We start from the raw sequence: 20,817 nt of genomic DNA, 5'->3' as shown, positions 1-20,817 counted from the left end.
TGCATCCAATAAGACCATGCCCAGGTTGATTTTTAACTTCCCCGCAGCATCAAAAGCCGCCACTGCCGTGTTGACATGGGCATTGGTGTCTCTCCCATGAATAAACCCATGCTACTGCAGAGAAACCAGGCTGGCCATCATTGGAGCTAACCGGGTGGCCAATATCTTAGCAAACACCTTAGCATCTGCATTTATTAAAGAGATTGGGCGATACGAAGCCCGTTCCTCTGGGACTTTATCTTTTTTTAGAAAACAAATTATGTTGGCCATATTCCATGAATTTAGTACCCGACCAGTAACCCACACTTGGGCAATTAGATCTCGAAGCACCGGGCCAGGAGGCTCTTACAGCACTTATAAAACTCTGCCGGAATAGCATTGTTACAAGCCGCCTTCCCTAGAGGGAGCCCCCCAATTGATTTCGCAATTTCCTCCACGGTAATCTCCTGCTCTAATAAAAGAGAATCCTTTTCTGTCAATGTCGGTAAATTGCTCGCTTGCAAATAACTCTGCATACCAATCAAATCTTGTGTTGAACCGGGAGAATATAGTTGCTGATAGAAAATGGAAAACTGATCTGCGATCTCCTGGGGGCGCCTGTATACAATTCCACCCTTGCCTTTAATAGCTTTAATCTTAGTTTTAAGACGGCTGTCCATGAGCTGATGTGCTAAGACTTTCCCTATCCTGTCCCCATACTCATATTGCAGTGTCTTTTGCTTGGTAAAACAAGCCGCTACCTTCTCTTTAAGTACCCTATTAATCGCGGCCCTGTGCTCGCGAAGAGATATATACAGAGATTCTTGATCTACCTTTCACATTCGGACAACCTCAGCATGTTGAAGCTCGCAAATAACAAGCCTTTGATAAGCTTCCTTAGTTAGTTTCTCCCGCTTTCTATTTTGTTGCCAAACAAACTGTTGAGTGACTCCACGAATAAATGCTTTCATAGCATCCCATACCAAAAATGGTGAAGCAGACCCTATATTATCTGTAAGATATTCTGAGATTTTTTGAGAGATAAAAGCCAAATATTCAGAATCCGTAACCAAATACTGTGGAAAAGAAAAGGAACGGTTCGTTTTAGAAATAGAATTGGCCAAAAAGGAAAATATTATAGAGTAGTGATCAGATGTGATCCTAGGACAGATCTCCATGTCTGACCCCGCCAGTATGGTATCTGAAACCCAGGCCATATCAATCCTAGAGTACTGCCAATGTGGCATAGAATAGTACGTGTACCCCGGTGCAGTTGGAAATAGAGAATGCCACGCATCTTGCAGCGAGTGCAAACGCCCTAATTCTAAAATGGAAGCCCTCACCTTGGCCATTCTAGGAGTAAGTGGCCGGCTAGTAGAATCCGTGCAATAACACAATTAAAATCTCCCATTACAACAAGCATACCCTACCATCCCATTATTCTAGACAAATATCATCAAATAATGTCGGATCGTCAACATTAGGGCCATATAGAACACAGAACACGTATTTCAAAGGGTTAATCTCAATTTGAGCTAGGGCCCACCTCCCTCTTTGGTCCGCTAATACCTTATGGATTTCACAATTAAGTGTTTTAGACACCAAAATGGCAGTCCCCCTGATTGACACATTTTGTGAAGTACGTATTATATTCTGGAAGCCCAATTGATTGAGAAAGCCACGATCTTTATACGCTAAATGCGTTTCCATTAAAAGTACTATATGGGGTTTATAAGCCCTAAGCTCTTCCCGTACTAATTGTCTTTTAGATCCTCTATTCTCTATTCAACCCAGACACATTCCAAGATAGACACCTAATCCTTGCCATACCCATTAATATAATTACCAATCATCAAAGCAAAAAGGTAAGAATCCCAAAGTTCACACCACCAAAACAAAAAACTGTAAACCTTCTTTTTGACTTTTTCTCTCTTTATACCCTTAACCCTCCCAGGAGTGCCCATCTGCAGCCCCCTCAAAAACGACCTTCCCCCCTCCCAGTTTCCTAAAGAAGGATTCACCCTCCCCAAAATGCTGAAAATGACAGCTAACGTCTCAGCGCACCACAGAGCCAGCCCCGGCTAGCCCCCCACAGCTGCAAGAAAAGAAATGGAATATAACAAGCTAAACCCCTAGCTGCCACAGAGGCTGCAACAAAAGGCCCCAAGCCCAGCCTCTATACTTTTCTAGTCTACGCCTCCCGATCCCCTTTGCAGAAAAAAAAACCAGAACATTGTCTACTTTATCAATTCCTATTGGATCGGTCAGTCCTGCCGTAGGTTCATGTCATTTGCCATTTGCTTAATACTTGCTTAGCCTCGAGGTCGGAAACAAAAAATTGTGACTGCCCATCCTTGATAACTTTCAATCTGGCAGGTTCCTGCAAAAAGACCTGAGCCCCGGTCGCTTTAAATGGATCGATGAGTTGTCTCATTTTCCATCTTTTTTCCATTGTAGTGCGGCTCAAATCAGATCTTAAAAAAATCGATAAAGAGTCAACCCCTACTGGCGAATTTGGCAGGGCTTTAAAAGACAGTGCCTGTCTTAACAAATAATTCCCCCAAAAAATTAAAATAGGCCAAGGATACCGAGCATTGAGCCTCTGCGCAGTAATAGGGAGTCTATGTGCTCTTTGGCAGTCCCAAACCCAATCCCAATCAGACAGATCCGGAAAGGCTTTTTGGAAAAAGTTGGACCACAAATGCTCGGGGGTCAGCGCCCTCCTTACCCTCCGCAACACCAAACAATCTTAAATTATTTTGCCTTTGCCGGTTTTCTAAATCTTCAATCTTAGCTTGACAAGCCAAGAGCTGTAGGTTGTGAGACTGCACAGTATTCGCTATAGCAGTAATTGACTCCTCTGTCTCTGCTACCCAGTTTTGTAACTCAACCATATCTCTTGTAATTCCGGCCACAGTACCCGTCACCTCATCCAATGATAACTTAATACTAAGGTAGTCCGCTCTAATCTGAGCATGATGATCCTGAGCCTCTCGTTGTTGTTCTTGTGAGGCCTGCAGTATTACCGCAAGAGACGGCTCTTTAGAAGAAGGCAGCTCATCTGTCTCTTGCACCAAATCTAGTGAGGTTGGCTTGGTCATATTACCTAGCTCTTCATTTTGACCGGGCGAGCTTTCAGAGCTGTTCCCATTAGAATAGTCCGCTGAGTTAGTTAAGGGTATCTCTTGTTCCCCAATGGTTTCAATATTTTCACAATTCACAGAGTCCTCCGCACATTGGCCACTTGACCAGCCAGGACCAGAACCCGACAGACGAGAACTCAGAGCCTTGACCTCTCCCTTTGCTTGGACCCACTTTCTTAGTGGGCTGCTCTCCATTCCGCCGACCTACAGAGCTATTATGCCAGCTAGCCCCTTGCAGGTCCATCGATCTTTTGCGAGGTTTGGCTACCTTGAGATCCTTTTTGCTGTTATTTTTATTTTTATTCCCAGTAGTGTTAAGGGTCTTTTGTGGATCCCGTCAGTTCTTCCCTACAATCATGACCTCAGGCATAGCATTATATACAGTTAAACTCTTATTTTTTGGTTTAGTGCCCAGATCAGAGCGCTTGGGAGTACAGTCTTGGCTACATAATAACCTTTTTGAACCATTCTGATCCACCTCGGGACTAGACAGGCTACAGCTCTGGAGAGTACTACTAGGGCTATCGCTGTTAGCATCTAACGCAATATCCTCAGTGGCCCCCAGTGCTACGTTAGGCACTTCTGCGATGGCATCCTCCTGAGTGACTAGAATCACCTCCGATTCAGTGGCCCCCCAATGGTCCAACACTCTGGGTGGTTCACCAGCATCGTCACATTCGGTTTCCACTTCTAAGTTCCCCACTGGATCCTCAAAAGACAGTCTGTTGTTAGCGGCTGGCTGCTGTGTATCTTTCTGCGCAGCGCCACACAATATAGATGCTATAGCTATTGCATCAGCCGTTTGTATGAGAAGCTCTCCCTCCGCAATTAAATCAGCGGTTTTACCTGCTTCAAGGAGCCGAAGTGCGGGTCTGCCCACTCGAGCTGGGGTGACTTTAGATTCATTCTTGTTGTTCAGCGCCGTCCAGCCTTCTTCACCGAGCGGTGGGGGTTGTAAGCCCGTAGTCCTTGTAACACGGGCTGCTTTCGCTGTGTTTTTCAGCGGCGCCATGTCGGTCTTTAACTCCAACTCGAAAAAAGAAAGGCACGACCAACCGAGCCCCGATCTGCAGGGGCCGGACAGCCAGCAGACTCGCCTCGCCGTCCGTCAAAGCTGCTGAAAATTACACCTCGGTCCAAGCATCCACGCTACGGAGTCAGCTACAACGCTGGGGAAGACAGAAAAATAAGCCTTCTAGCGTATCACTCATCTAGGTAAGTAGGCGCCTCATAGCCTTCATTCAGCGGCTAGCGGTAATGACAGGTACTGGGGTAGCCAGCCAGGAGCTTCGCTGTGCTGTGAGACAAGGCGGCACTAGTCCGCCATCTTCCTTCCCGTAACAACCTCCGCCATCTTCCTTCCTGTGACAACCTTCGCCCGCTAGGGAGTGTTTTCCAAAGAGTCAAAAAATGCAGGAGGAAATATCATATAGGAGTAAAAACCTCCCAAGAACTGAGGCAAGGCTAAATACCTGCAATAAATATCCATATGCACTGACAAAGCTTAAAAAGATAACAGCCATGAAAAGAATCAGGACGATGCTCACACTTTAGCCTTAAATATGAAAGAACCTGCCTCACCTCCATCAACCTTCAATGATCAATGACAGGTCAGATGACTTGCTAAATCTAGGCCTGCCAACATCTTAAAGGCCTCAGCCTACCCATCCGTGTTTGTGATTGAGGGCATCCTGAGTCTTCCGCGTCGACTTACCATGTAATTATGTGTCCCATCCCTACCAAGTCTGTCCCAGATCCACAGGCTGTCAAGCTACCCTGACTTAACATATGTCTAACCGAACATTTGTACTACTGCTGTTTCCAGTGCTTCCCACAGACAAATGTTCCTGACGTTGGGAACTCACCGTGAACACACTCTAGGTTGCAATACGCTATACCCCACACCTACCTGCCTTCCAAGACACTACTCTGACCTAACTGATTTCCAACTCAGTGTACCCTCAGCAGTCTAAAAGCTCTATGGTACTCTCTGTTACTACAGTGGTGGGTTCTGTGTCTTAATGTGCACCTCTAGTTCTCCAGCATAAGCAAAGTTTTTGTACAGGGAAAGACATCCCACCTTCTAAGGCTGAGCAAACTACTGTCAATATGAACATCCTCGCTCTGAGTTAATTAAAACAATGTTGGAGCTTACCAAAACGTCCTCAAAGCTTTGAGCATCTACCTCCAAGCACTGAAATGACATCTTAGAGGACCAAAAGCATTCATTTCCATGCACTGTAAAATTGAAACCAGACACACCAAGAAACTGCTCCTATGAAACAGCTGTTCTCATTAATAACAATTATTTCATAACGTTATCAGGAAGGTACATTTACTATAATAAATAGGTGCATCTGGACATACATATCACAAATCAGTGGATGACTGAAACAATGAATGAATACATAACAGGGCTAGACACAGCCTCACACAGAAATTTTAGGTATTTACAACCTGTTCACGTTTCCACTACTCGCCTCTGCTAATGTTTTATTTATTTTTTACAATTATACCTTTTTATTTTTTAAAGACAAGGTTAGTATCAAATAAATACTGTCCCATGTTATTCCTTGAAACAGAATTTTCTCTGGAGGAGGTTCCTGTGGCTATCTTTTCTAGATTTGCAAATAAAACTCCAGGTCCAGATAGGGTGCCCATGGGCCTCTATAAACTCGAGGTGGCTCTGTGGGCAAACAATGCTAATTTGGCTCCCTGAACAGGATTCAGTGGCTATAGGCAAGAGTATAACGGACTGCTTATCCTGTGTAGGGGCCTCTGGATCCATTGGTTATGCTATACCAAGGATGTTTTCACTAAGCTAGTTGGCCCTCTTTCTTCTTAAACCCGGAATTGTTATCTACAATGGATAAACACTGGCTTAAAATACATTTCATGGACGCCAGGCAAGGGGAAATAGGGAAGGTTGAACTTCAGAAACCCACAAATAAAGATTATATGTTGATTCAAACAACACAACGTTTGGAGCCGTACATCGACATGGTGACCAACACGTGGGATAAATTAATCCTGCCTAGATTTAGGTGTGGAACCATTAGATGCCAGCTTTGCTTTTGCTTGGATCAATTTAATTCATCTGCTGTCCTTACCTCTCTTTGTGTTGAGCACTCTCCGGAAACCCTAGCAAACTTTGTATTTTTTTGTAAATTTTATCGTATTTACACCAAAAGGTTTTTAATCTCGCCACTCCGAAGTGCCGCATTAACCAGATGTATTCTTGTGTTATTATATTTACAGATGCTCTGTTTCCCTGAGGTTTGTGCATGCATTGCAACATTTCTCAAATTTACCCTGCGTTGTAGGCAGTCTCTACTGTTTTAAACTGTTGGATATATATTTAGGCTGTTTTTATTATGTTTATCATCTTTTAATCTGGGTTTGTATTTCTATGAGTTTTGTATACTGTTGATGTGCTTTTATGATTTTTTTTATGATCAAATAAAGCTTATTGATTGATATTTGTAAAATATAGGCTCATAGTTGTTTTTGAAGTCTCATCCAGAACAAAGGGGAAGTTCAACGTATGTAAGTGCCCCTTGCAGAGTTATTGACAGATCTAAAGTAATCACCATACGTGTCCAGCCTTGTGAATTATGTCTAGGGAATGGTTGGTGAGAGCCCCATCTCTTATCCTTGCTTTTTGGATCCTCAATCTCGTTGAACAAATCAAGGGTCAGGGCAAAAATCTTTTGGCTGATATCACACCTTGAGACCTTCACATTTTTTGATAGTAAGGCGACACAGGGTTAACTACATTTTTGTGTGAGTAATATGTTCATAGTTTACTTTTGATTCACTGACTAATACATTTGTTATCTTACACATTTTGTGAAGTGTACTGTTCACCATTTCACTGGCATCCTGACAATGTTGGTTGCCTCGGTACACAAAGGGGGTCTGTTGGATGAAAGCTGTTCCAGTACCAAGGCTTCATAAGAGGTTTGGGTTTCTGGCTTTGGAATTCCTGAACCACACTGCCTGGGAGCACACTGTGACGCTGTTGCTATGCAATTGTTCCCCTATGAGGGATATGTCAGCTCTTGTGGTTGGGCAGCAGTGTGTTTTGGAGGATATGAGAGTTGCCTCCCACACACACTCCTCCACTTGTGCCAGTTCCCATGGTTGGGAAAAGAGAGAGTACGAGCGGGTATTGGCGCTGTCCTAGGTTTTCAATTCCCTTAATTTCTTTACCTCTTCAAAAAAATTTTTATACGGATTGTTACATAGCTCGAACTTGACTCGGTATCGGGTATCAGAGCGCTTTACATAGCACCAGTTGCGTTACATGAGGACACATTAATTTTTGTTAGGCACGGGGAGATGAAGTGATTTGCCCAGAATCACAGGATGTTCAGCGTCCTTGCCGAGACTCGAACCCGGTTCCCCAGATTCAAGGTCGACCACCCTAGCCGTTAGGCCAACTCCTTCACATCCTCAGACTCAAGGAGAACGCTGACTGGACCACCATTGGCATCACAGACTTGTACCCTACTTTCTGGGGAAAGAGCAGGAGGGGCATTTCCATGTAGGGGGAGGGGCAACAAACACTCACTATGCCCTCTCAGCAGTGGGACAAGGGGTGGCAGAAAAGAGGACGGTCAGTAAAGGCGAGGTCCACTAAGAGGTAGGGTTGGGATTAGAGGAGGGGCTAAGGTACCGGTACTCAGATCTCTGTGTAGTAAGGGTCAACAACCTTGTGAACTACACTGGGGAGAAGATTGATGTCATTGGTTTTAGGCAACTTGTTTTCAGATTCAAGGGTAGACATGCATTATGTAAGTTGTACGTGGCTAAAGAGGGACCCTCAGTTTTGGTCTGGAAGGATCAGAAAAAACTTGAGATTATCCTAGATCCCAGCAGTCCAGAGAAAACACTAAGAACTGGGTCTTACATGAATTTCCAGCTGTCCGCAATGGCAAAATCGAAAAATTGAAGGGTTTCGCTCATGTTATTAGGTTAAAACAGGAAGCCCCACCTAAAATTCGCAAAGCTCGCAGCATTTCCTTCATTGTCAGAGATGAAGTTAAGTCAGAATTAAATAAATTGCAGGATTCTAGTATCATAGATCCCATAGAAGCCTCGGAATGGGTATCTCCATTAATTGTAGGCAGACGTGTCAATGGCAAGGTGCATCCGTGTGTGAATTTGAGAGGTCTCAATGATAACATCATCGTGGATCAGTTTCCTCTCCCACGCTTTGACGAAATGTTAACTTTAACTAGAAATGACAAATGGTTCTCCACTTTAGACATGTCTGCTGCTTATCACCAGGTTGTATTGAATAAAAGAGTAAACATCTTACAGCCTGTTGCACACCCTTTGGATGCTTCCAATCCAAATGTATGCCATTTGGTTTAGCATCTGCAGCAGCCTTCTTCCAAAGGCTTATGTTTGAACTTTTCAGTGACTTAAAAGAGGTGACATTTTTAAGATGACATCTTGATTATGGGTAAAACTAAACAGCATCACGATGAAATTTTAAGGAAAGTACTCAACATTCTTTGTATGAAAGGTTTAGCTGCTAAAATGAGTAAATGTAAGTTTGCTGAAAAAAAAGCCACTTACCTGGCATATGAAATTAGCGAGAAAGGTATCAAACCCAAGGAGAAACTTGTAGAAGCAATCAACAAAGCTCCTTCTCCCAAGAACAAAGATGAGCTATGCTCATTTCTGGGCTTGGCAGAAATTAACTCTAAATTTGTTGAAAATTTTTCAGAACGAACCTATGAAATGCGTTCTTAATTAAAGAACAAGTCCAAATTTGAATGGACTAACTTAAGTCAAAATGTTTTTCTTGATATTAGGGGGCCATCAGCGAAGCTTCTAAATTACAAGCTTTTAATCCATCTGCCACAATCTTTATCGCTACTGATGTGAGTGGTAAGGGTTTGGGCTGTGTCCTCACTCAAATTGATGATGTGGCGCAGAAATTGTCATAGCGTTCGCCTCCATGTCACTTTCCCCCACGGAACAATAATACTCCATTATTGAAAGAGAGACACTGGCCTGCGTATGGGCTCAGAACATTTTCGGAAGTTCTTTTGCGGAAGGAGGTTTACTGTTCAAACTGATCATAAGCCTTTAGCTAAATTGCTTACTACTGATCATCTAGGACATCTGCAAGAATTGCCAGACTTTCCATGCGCCTACAAGATTTTATTTATGATGTTGAATATGTTCCGGGGAAAAAGAACGTCACTGCTGATTTGTTTATTAGAATGTCTCTCCCTCTGAGGGAAGTGGATGCCAGTCCTTGGAATGATGTGTGTGTTGCGAGGTTTTTTTCGAAAGACAATGAAAAAGGCTTACAAAAAGAAGAGTGGGAAAAAGCTCAAAAGGAGGATGAAACTCTTAACCTTGTCAGGACCAAAATTCAATGTGGTTGGGGTTGTATTAAATCCAAACTGCTTGGTGAGTTAAAAGCGTTATGGGAAGTTAAAAATGAACTAGGAGTTGATGGTTTGTTTGTTAAGATAGGGGACAAGATTATTCCTCCACGCAACTTAAGGAGTAAAATTTGTTATTTTTTATCATGAAGGTCACATTGGTATAACATGTTCTAAGAAGAACATCAAATCATTCTATTGGTCTCCTAAAATTGATATTGAAACAGAGAGGTTTGTGTGATCGTGCATGGAATGTGAGGATTCTGATAAATCTCAGAAAACCCTCAACCCTCCTTTAAGCTCTTTAGGTTGCACTTCTCTTCCCTGGTATGATGAAGCATTGGACATTATGGGTCCCATTGTGTGGTCTGATGAGTCTCAGAGGTATATTCTCGTGTTAGTGGATTTGTTTCCAAGGTGGAGTGAACTTAAAGTTGTCAATAAAGTTGACACTAGTTGTGTCATTAAATTCCTGGACAGTGTATTTCTGTGTGAAGGTTTCCCTCAAACCATTCTTACAGATAATGGTGTCCAATTTATGTGTGTTGAAATGAAGGAATTACTTGAGGTGGTAGGGATTTCACATAGATGCACTGCTCTCTATCATCCTAGGGGAAATGGTGGCGTGGAAAGGATCAACCGCATTATTAAGGATGTGTTGCAAATGACTAATCAAAGCAGGAAAAATATTGATTGTGAACTTAAGAAAATGGTATGGACCTACAGGGTTACTAGTCACGATGCCAAAGGTGAGAGTCCCTTTGGTGTTATGAGAGGCCGTATTCCTCACTCTAAGATCAACCCATGTTGGATGAATAGAAGCAAACAAGTGGAATGAGATACAAAAAAGATCAGGAGTTGTATTTTAACTTCTCAACTTAAGGACAAAAAAAACTTTGAAATGAAACATGGTGTCTGTGATGAAAGTTGACTGTTGGTCAATGGTTTTGTGTAAAATCCAATAGAAAGGTAGCTAAAGGTAAAAGCAAATTTAGTGCCCCTGTACAAATTGTCAAGGTCATGAACAACACAGTGAGATTAACTGATGGCAGTGTATGCCATATGAGTCGTTTATCTTTAGTTAAGAATGTTCCTTGTCACATGTTGAATTATGCTCAACAACGAGCAGAACTATTTGTGGATTAATGTCCACACTGAGAGTTTGTCTTCTTCCAATCCAGTTGATTCCAATATTTGTGTTCAGAGTGGAGATGATCTGAGGAATGAAGCTTCCTCTGAGCTCTGCCTTGGCTCTGGGCAAGGTGAGTTTAGCGGAAAGAAAATTAGCACCTTCGGTAGAACCATTGTGAAACTGAAGTGACTTGAAGACTATGATTCACAATTTCCATTTTATCTTGTGGAGTCTCACCAGTTTTTTTACAGTTTTTTTTCTCCAATTTTCTTCTTTTTTTCTGTAAGAAGGGGGATATGTAGTATTGTTTTTTTTGTATTTCTCTTTGGAAGAATTGTCCTGGTTCTGTAGAATTAAGAATCAGAACACTTGGAGTGTTCTCAGTACTTATTAATGTGTGTTAGAATGTTAGGGAGATGCATTGGAGCTGGTGACATTGCTGCTTGCCTGGGCCTCGCTCGGGGTTGCAAAATAAAGAAGAAATCTACATCTTTATTAAGTCTCCTGGTCATTACTTCAGCCTCCTCTCTCTAATCGATACATTTACTTGCAGCTCTCCAGATATATCAAATCAATTGCTTGCAAAATTAACAGGAAGACTGATCGTTGGGCAACTTTTAAGTGATTACTCATGCTTTGTGGCGGACCTTTTTACTTTAATTTAGTTCATAAACCAAACTACTTCCAGTGCATGTCTAAGCTATAAGTAGCACAGATTCTAGCCAAGGTGTCCCTGCTCTGAGTTAACACGTATGCATTTAAACTCCTCATTTCTTGCATTCTACTTTTCAAAGAGGGAGCAGCTCTTACCCTTCCCCCGTTCTCATGGATCTGTCTTGTTTATGAAGGTAAGAGAACACGCCTGTGATTCTACTCCTAAGGTTGTTCGCCATTTATGTGTGGGTGAAGTACCATTTTGTAGCACCTGAACTATAGCGCTTCATGCACAGTGAACAATGGATGTTGGTGACGGAAGCTTGTGATATGTATAAATGGCAGAAACAACTACAGTACTTCCCTGTTGTTTAAGGATTGTAACCCTTAGTACAGAATGTGATGCGAAATGTGGAAAGACACTATGGTGGAAGAAAATGAAGAACCAATTGAACAATATTGGTTAAAAGAATTCAGGTAATCGAAAAACATGTTGATAGTGCTCGTCAGTTTCGTTGAAACGTCTAGGAAAAAGCTGCTGCTTGTTTTTGCTTTCGTTGTTGCTTCTCCAACAGCTGTCTATGATTTAGCATTTTTGGTAAAAAGATGGCATCATGTTGAAAACAAGTGATAGATCAATTTTGGGTTATGCATTTCATTTAACAATAGCCATGCTCCATCTTGATGTGTCTGTCTTTGTTTGAAAAGAAAACATACACCAGTGATTATACTTCCTATTTGAGCCAATGTAAGTTTTTATGCATCTTGTCACTGCTTGCCGTATTTTAATTTGTTGTTTCCTGTTAAATGTTTTCCCATCGAAGGTTTCTTCTTGAAAACTTTGTCTTCGACGAGTATGTTCGTTACACCCTCACTATATATCCAGTGGTAATTGTCTCATTATCTGGAAGCCTTAACAAGTACTTTGTATCATCAGATCCAGGACGCAACAACATCTTTTTAGGTACAAATAATTTTTTAGTAAAATTAATGGTCACGTTGGTCATTTTAGTTTTTGGGTGAAAGCAGTAAAAGTTCCAAATAAATGTAAATGTCATTCTTGTGATGATGTTGGATCAGGAAAACTTCTGCAGTGGTCGGTTCATTAGAGAAACTATGCTTGATGTAGCTTATTTCTGAAATTGAGAGGAAATGGGCTTTGATTATTAGTCTACAATATATGTTGTTTCATTTTATTACACTACTTCAGTGTGTCGATTTCTTCAGTTCTTTATGGATACCATTATTGAGCCTCATTGGCCAACAAATTAGGTGCAACTTACCCTTGATCTATGATCATTGTTAAGATGTATGTGTGCTCTTTATTTATTCCCGAGAGTCTTGTAGAAACGGAAATTGCACTTACTGTAAAGTTCCTCTTCAGTGATAAGTTCCAAACAAATCGTGAAGGCGTATTGAGATCACCACCCAGCATGTGGAAGTAAGTTGTGCGGGGTCTGGAGGAGGAGTAGGCTGAGTCTGACACCAATAGGAACCTCCCATTCAATGTACACAAATAAAGAGAGAGCAAAACAAAATGTTTACTGGGAGGAGCAAATGTTCCTTTAAGCCCCATAAATATGAGGGCTATATGTTTGTTTTCCCCAGAGTCACCTAAAACCTTCCACTTTCTTAAAATGTATGGTATTACTTAATTTGCTTGTTTGCTTAGTCTACCTGCAATTTTGCCATTATCACCTTGGTGTCCGATTGCTTGGCAGGTATCAAGGGGTGCTGCTCCCTTCGGGTTAAAAGTTTGGCTGATGCAACACGCAGCAACCAAGGATGGATTGGATAAACCCATTGGAGAGTAAAATTATTTATTGCTTAAATAATATGCTATGACACTCTATGGTTGCATCAAAATGCTGAGGTGGGCAGTGTAGAAGAGATGAAGAAGATGGAGAAAATAAGGTAGCCGTAAAGAAGAGGGAAGGAGCCTTGTGAACAGAGTTGGCCATCTCTAAATTCTTATATCTTGCCGGAAGGGGTAAATGAGCTTTGTGGACTGCCAACATAAAGTGTCTAGTTAGAATAAGTGCCCAATCACCCTTAAGGCTGTATCATTGGTTTGCAAAACTGGCTAGTGCTTTGGCACAGCAGTGTTTTGGTCCAGCGAGTAATGGCAGAACAGGGTGGCATCAAGACACAGGATGAGGGAAATATTTAGTTTACAATCTATAAGTCAGTGGGTACCATCTTGGACTACAGCTCTGCATCGAGCATTCCCCTATACAGGTGGCTGACTGGTCACTTGAGCAGCAAGAGAGCCTACTCTGAGCCCTTCTACTCTGCTACTGACTCTTGTGGTTTGAGGGTACGTTGCAAGCTTCCAAACGCGGTCAGTTGGCAGATGGAGCCAGAAACATGCAGGATACACAAGGAGTTGTCTTTGTTTATGACCTTGCATCTCTACTGGTCAATGTAAATACTAAGTCCCTCAGGTAATCCAGTCTGTGAAGTGGTAATATATAGGGGCTTGAATATCTAGGATAAATGCAAGCTGGTTCGCAAGATGAAAGGGGTGACCTTCCAGCTTTGCAGTTGTGGATGTAGTGTGTTTTACATATTTTCTTTTCCCATGGATTTCAAAAACTGTCACAGTATTTTAGACAAAGATTCTGTAAAAGAATTGATCCCAAATTAATCCATTACTGCAAAAGAATTGATAGATTGTTATGGCCTTTACAGAACAGTTTTGTTTGGCACTGTCCTGTATACAGGGCTATTCAAAACAAGTATTAACAAAGCCAGTAGGTCTTGCCTTTGTCAATCACTTGTGGCAGTGCTGCCCAGCGTTGGGACACTGTGCAGCATCGTCAATAATGTTTAATAGCACCATGCAGCGTGCACCATTTCCTTTAGTTTTGTATTTACCAATCCAAGATGACAAATGCCACTTGGATCGGTAAAAAAAAAAGTATGATATTTTTTGCGTGAAAGCCCCAATTAGAAAAAAAAAAGGACGGCAAGTGTTAGAGTGGCTGGGGGTAAAGAAGTAGTGGGTGGGAGGGGAAAAGCGCCACACAGAGGCCACGGGGTAGAAGCACAAGAGCGAAAGATCACCAGAGAATCACACAGATGACTAAGGCTCATGAGCTGTTTAGTTTCAGAAAGAAAGATGTCACTCAACATACTGTTAGTTACAGATTTATTGATATCTCACAACAAAATTACTCAAGATTTCTTTTCAAATAAAACATGCAAGTTCCCTCTTTTTGTCTTCTTGCACTACCCAACGTTTACTTCACAGGTAACCAATGATTGTTCACACTAAAGGCCCTGCCTTGATAAAGTCAATTCTGGACGAAACAGTTGTTGATTGCCCTTGGAGAAATGTAATATGTTATTGTGAAATATTTGCAGTTGGCTATTTTTTAAAATAAAATATTATGATACTTTACAATTTATGACCAGGAATCATAATTATGAATTTTTGTTTGAAAATAAAGGTTAACAAATTGTGGTTATATCAATAAATCTGCATTGAATTCAAGGAGTCTCCCATTCTTTCGAAGAAACACCAAAATGCCCAAGCAGTCACTACAGCAGCAGGATACTGAGGGTTTAGAACCCGCCACACATACTCTTTGATAGATACAAATTGGGACTTAGTTGGTGTGGGTGCGTACCCAGTTTTTACAGATGCTGTTTGTCTTTTGTAATACGGCGATGTACTGTTAGTGTTTATTTCTCAGTTTCCTAATGTCTTGTAAGGCCACTTTCTCAAACACTCCAGTATCCAGACCCGCTATTCCAAAGGAGGATATAAGTTACTTGGAAAGTGAAGATATTTTCAATTTTATTGGCTATCGTATCCAAATTTACCAAAAATCACTTTAAGCACATTTTACAAATATAGGACCATATGTATGAAGGCAATTTTGCGATCGCAAATGCCAAAATCGGAGAATTTCAGCGTTTGCGATCACAAAACAGCAGTGTCATATGTATGACACAAACCACCCCTCGCAAAATAAGGAATCGCAAATTTTGCGATACCCTATTTTGCCATTGCATTTAAGGAATCGCAAATTTTGATTCCTTAAATGCAATGTAAAAAGCACAGAAAAAGTGCAATTTGGATTTAATGAATCGCAAATTACCACCAACTTCAAGTTGGTGGAAATTTGCGATTTCTTTGAAAAATTCACTTTTATGTATTTTTCAAAGTGCCATGTGACTCACACACATGCCCTTAGGGCATGTATGTGTGCCACATCTGCACCCATGCTCATTTCAGGGGTGCAACAGGGTGTCCTTTGACACCCTGGCACCCCTGAAATTGCATTCGCAATTTGCAATTCTCTAATTGGGAATCGCAAATTGAGAATGTCTTCCCATTCATCCCTATGGGCCTCTAGGCCCATAGGAATGAATGGGGAGGTATACCTTAATTGCAAATCGCAATTTGCAATTCGCAATTATGTAGGATTCGCAACATTTATTGCAAATCCTACATACATAGGGTTTTGCAATTCTCAAATAGTGATTCGCAAAAAATCATCATTTGAGAATCGCAAATGGGCATTTTCATACATATGGCCCTATGTGACTAGCTCCGCCAACCAGGAACAAATAAAATATTTTTGTTCGGACAAATCACATTTGAGGCTTCATTTATGAAAACCGTTGCATCGCTGTGATAAAACAGCGATGCAACAGTTTTCACTGCGCCCTCCTTGTGACGCGATGGATGTGCCTTATTGAATGTACGTCGCTCCATTTCGCAAGGGAAGACAGATATGTCAGGAATCCTGGCGTATTTGTCGGCACAAAAGTCATGCATTGCTGGAGTTGTGTTGCAATCATGAAGCAACTCCACCAATGAGTCGGCGAGGCTTATCCTTAATGCACTGCATCTCCCTACGCCTGCCATGAGGAAGGCGAAGGATTTGACGCTATGGCATCCTAGAAATGGCGCACTGAAATCTTATAGATTTCAATGCACCACTTCTACGAGGCTTTTATACGGGGGAATGCCTACCCTGCATATATTATACCTGGCGCAGGTATAATGTGCACAGGGGTTTACAAAGTGACGCATCTGCCTAGATGCGTCACTTTGTAAATAGGGCACAACTAGGCGCATTTTTTACGCCACCAGTAGGGCACAAAAAGTGACGGCGGCGTAACAGTGTTGCAAAAGCTCATGAATGAGCCCCTTGGGGACAGTGTTTTGTATCGTACTAGGAAAGTTCATGATTGGAGCCTTAATGTTACCATTGCCAATATCGCTGCCTGCCAGCTTATACGTACTATTGTCTCTGTGGCTGAAAGTGAGCTTTTTCTTGTGTTTTCTTTGGACTTTGTTAGTGTTCCTGTCTGAAAAGGAGAATCATTAAATGTAGTTAGGTTAAGGTTAGTGTTTCTTCTAGGCTGATCATTATGTGATTAGGACCAACTACTTGTAGATAACTTGGCCTCTTCGGATACCTTGAAAGATCTCAGTTTTAGTCAGAGCTTGATCAATAGAAGCTATGCGTCCACTAGGGAAGGCGATGTAATTTCCTTATTGTGTTGATGAATATGTTTTTTAAGTTTTTCTTTGTTTGCCCTGCATGCATTTTCTAAAACTTCCTATTTCAGAATTGATTACAGCATTTCTAAAAGAATAGTTTTAGAACAGGTTCCTTCCAGTTATACTGTTATTGCACATATTGTTTTAGTGACTGATAGGATTCAGCCCCAGGAGAAACTGCTGGCAATAAATGTTCATTTGTTATGGAAACAAAATGTAAATGCACATGCTTTGTTTTTAGGTCTTGGCTGCAGATAGATTTAACCGTATGTAGGCCGACCTGTTGTTTCCAACACATAGGGGCCGATTCCGATCCTGGAAAAACCGGGTACGAATCGTCGGACGGAGCGTTTTCTCCGTTCGACTCGTACCCGGGAAAAATACCTTACAAACATGCAAGTACGGTTCGTACGGAAACACCATTTCTGTACGAATCGCAAAAACCACCGACCGACAAAACACATACCCACAATTCCGATCCGGGACACCGCGGACGTGACGTCCGGACGGAGTCAGGCAGCGTTTCACGAACCAGCAAGTACGATCCGTGCCCACGTCACTCCGCACGGATTATATTTTACGGCAGCAAAAAACTGCCGGGAAATCAGGACTACGTGCAGAAGGAGCACCTGTAAGCGCCGTACCCCCAGCCCCCCGTATGTACGCGCCGTACCCCCAGCCCCCCGTATGTACACGCCGTACCCCCAGCCCCCCGTATGTACGCGCCGTACCCCCAGCCCCCGTATGTACGCGCCGTACCCCCAGCCCCCCGTATGTACACGCCGTACCCCCAGCCCCCGGTATGGACGCGCCGTACCCCCAGCCCCCCGCATGTATGCGCCGTACCACCAGCCCCCCGTATGTACGCGCCGTACCCCCAGCCCCCCGTATGGACGCGCCGTACCCCACCCCCCCTATGGACGGTGCGTACCCCCACCCCCGTAGGTACGGTGCGGACCCCCAGCACATAGGTATGGAGCATACCCCCACCCCCGTAGGTACGGAGCGTACCCCCACCCCCGTAGGTACGGTGCGGACCCCCAGCGCATAGGTATGGAGCGTACCCCCACCCCCGTAGGTACGGGGCGTACCCCCACCCCCGTAGGTATGGTGCGGACCCCCAGCGCATAGGTACGGAGCGTACCCCCACCCCTGTAGGTACGGAGCGTACCCCCACCCCCGTAGGTACGGTGCGGACCCCCAGCGCATAGGGACGGAGCATACCCCCACCCCCGTAGGTACGGAGCGTACCCCCACCCTGTATGTACGGTGCGGACCCCCAGCGCTATGCGCTGGGGGTCCGCACCGTACCTACGGGGGTGGGGGTACGCTCCGTACCTACGGGGTGGGGGTACGCACTGTCCATAGGGGGGGTGGGGGTATGCTCCGTACCTACGGGGTGGGGGTACGCACTGTCCATAGGGGGGTGGGGGTACGCACCGTCCATAGGGGGGGTGGGGGTACGCTCCGTACCTACGGGGTGGGGGTACGCTCCGTACCTACGGGGGTGGGGGTACGCTCCGTACCTACGGGGTGGGGGTACACACCGTCCATAGGGGGGTGGGGGTACGCTCCATACCTACGGGGTGGGGGTACGCACCGTCCATAGGGGGTGGGGGTACGCTCCGTACCTACGGGGTGGGGGTACGCACCGTCCATAGGGGGTGGGGGTACGCTCCATACCTATGGGGTGGGGGTACGCTCCGTACCTACAGGGTGGGGGTACGCACCGTCCATAGGGGGGTGGGGGTACGCTCCGTACCTATGGGGGTGGGGTGGGGGTACGGCACGTAGATGGGGGCTGGGGATACGGCGCGTACTTGGGGGGGAGGCTGGGGGGGGTGTTCGGCGCGTATGCGGGCACATGTTTGACGTCTCCATGGTTGCTATGGGAGTTCGCTCCATACGGTGATTTTTTCCATACGGTTGTGCATTCGGACGGACGGGACGGATCGTACTTGCGCGCTCGGACTTCAGTTTACCGATTCGTACGTAAAACTGTCCGGGGACGTGTCGGACACTTTTTCCGACCCGAGGACGTGTCGGGGAATTTCCCAATGCGATTCGTATGGATTTTTTAACATACGAATCGTACTTGCCAGTTTGTACGGGACTTGTACGATTCGTACGTAAAAAAAATCCGGATACGATTCGTACGGGGAATATTTTTACAGGATCGGAATCAGCACCATAATCTATACTTAGAATGGGCTTCGTGCAGTCCCTTGCTCATGATTGGGCGACTCAGTTGACTATCTTAGTAGACTCCCCAAGATTTGATAGTTGTACTCCCTATGCTTATGTCTGTCTTGCTGATTAGCATTTTGTTCTTGATGTTCTGAGTGAAAGAGGTGTGTCCGTCCAATGCATGATGGAGGCGACTTTTTTTTTAGTATTGAATGTTCCATTGGAGTTAATGTGTTCATTTGCTCTTTACCTACTTAAAGTCTCCCTCTTCCTCTCCCCCCAGGTGTGCTGTCATTTCACTCTCCTAGATTTATCTCAGCCTGCTTCCTGCCTCTCTCCCCGTGTACCTTTTTTGAAATTGTTATTATATTTATACAATGACCTGGCAGTTAGAAAGTGCTGCCAAGATTCTTGTTTCCTTTTTTGCATGCACTTTCGTTGTTTTAAAACATTTCATTTCCCGTTTGAGCTAGAAACAGCCTAAAATACCCACAGCAGCAATCATTCAATCCTGATATTAAAAGTCATAGTTTCAATTCTGTCAATATTTTGTCTCAAGATGTACAGTATGGCATATATATGGTGAGTCACTGCCGCAACTCCATCCTCAGTTCTTTGGCGAGACTGGTTTGTTCTCTCAGTTGCTGACCAAGAACGTGAAGAAAAGCATTTGTGTTTTTTCTAGAATGTTGATTGATTGATTCATGGACTGTATTATTTCATCAATTGACATTTATCTATTTTTTCTCCCTTCTCAGCTGTGCTGTTGGCCGTGGCTTGCGCTGCATTTCTTGTTCGGCTCATACTTGTCATATGGAGACACTTTAAAAGGCCGCTGTACAGGTCTCAAGTCTTGAAAGGGCCAGAAAACCCCTACTAAAGCTGAATGATTGAACCGGTGGTGCATGTGAAGGACAGGGCGATAATGTGAATAATGTGCCTAACAATTTAATTAGGCGTTTAGTGTAAAATTATTGGATCGGTAGATTTGTTCGTAATTTCTAAGTTATAGTTCTGATATATCTGCATAAAACGCATGATAAAAAGTAAAAAATAAGTATCAGATGTTTGTTTTTTGTTCTGCGCTTTCTTTTATAACGCATTAAGAATGGATGTATGAGCATAAAAGAGCTGGCATCGCTGGTGTTCCTGGCGCCCATTCTGTCCTTTCCTATTGATTCTTTGCTGTAACCATAAACATATGTTTTGGCAAAGGAGGCCATATTTGATGTTGCTTTAAGGGGTGACACAAATCACTCCATCCCACAGGAAGTGACACGCCTCACACCCCATTTCTACAGGAAAGAATACAAATAAGTGGGAGACAGAACCAACTGTCTAATGGTCCCTAGTTTTTAAAGAGCACTTTCTTACATTCACCATAGAATCCATCCGTCATCATACTTAGCAGCATGATCCATGCAACTGGAAATTACCCTGGAGCAGTTCATGTCTTACAATGTTTTCCTGGATGTCGTGGTCGCTGTGCTTTGGCACCTGTTTTTTTTATAGTGGAAGAACACATTGTGATGATTAACATGTCCTCTGAAGTTGGGGCTAGTTCTTAAGATGGTTGCTGCAAGGAGGAACTGAGACCATTTTGGAATGTTGTAAAGACATAAATATATTGTTAGAGTGGGATGTGCTCACTGGATTATCAAAAGACCAAAGAGAGAAGAAGCTCTTACTGGTCACTACAGCACTAACTCATTTTAAAGATTTTGAGAAGAAAAAGGAGACTTGTGGGAGGTCATGGAACATGCAGGAGATGGATGAAGGAGTTTGCTGGTGTGT

General features: G+C 43.4%; 1 pseudogene; it reads left to right on the top strand.

Annotated features, from left to right (window-relative positions):
• Positions 1–19,903, top strand: part of LOC146821820 (uncharacterized) — a 59,884-nt pseudogene extending 39,981 nt beyond the window's left edge.
• The last annotated feature ends 914 nt before the right edge of the window (positions 19,904–20,817 follow it).

This window comes from Triturus cristatus, chromosome 6 (genome assembly GCF_964204655.1).
Source record: "Triturus cristatus chromosome 6, aTriCri1.1, whole genome shotgun sequence".
In the NCBI taxonomy this organism is placed as follows: domain Eukaryota; kingdom Metazoa; phylum Chordata; class Amphibia; order Caudata; family Salamandridae; genus Triturus; species Triturus cristatus.
The sequence above is the reverse complement of the archived record's forward strand: the minus strand, read 5'-3'. Positions and strand labels throughout refer to the sequence as shown.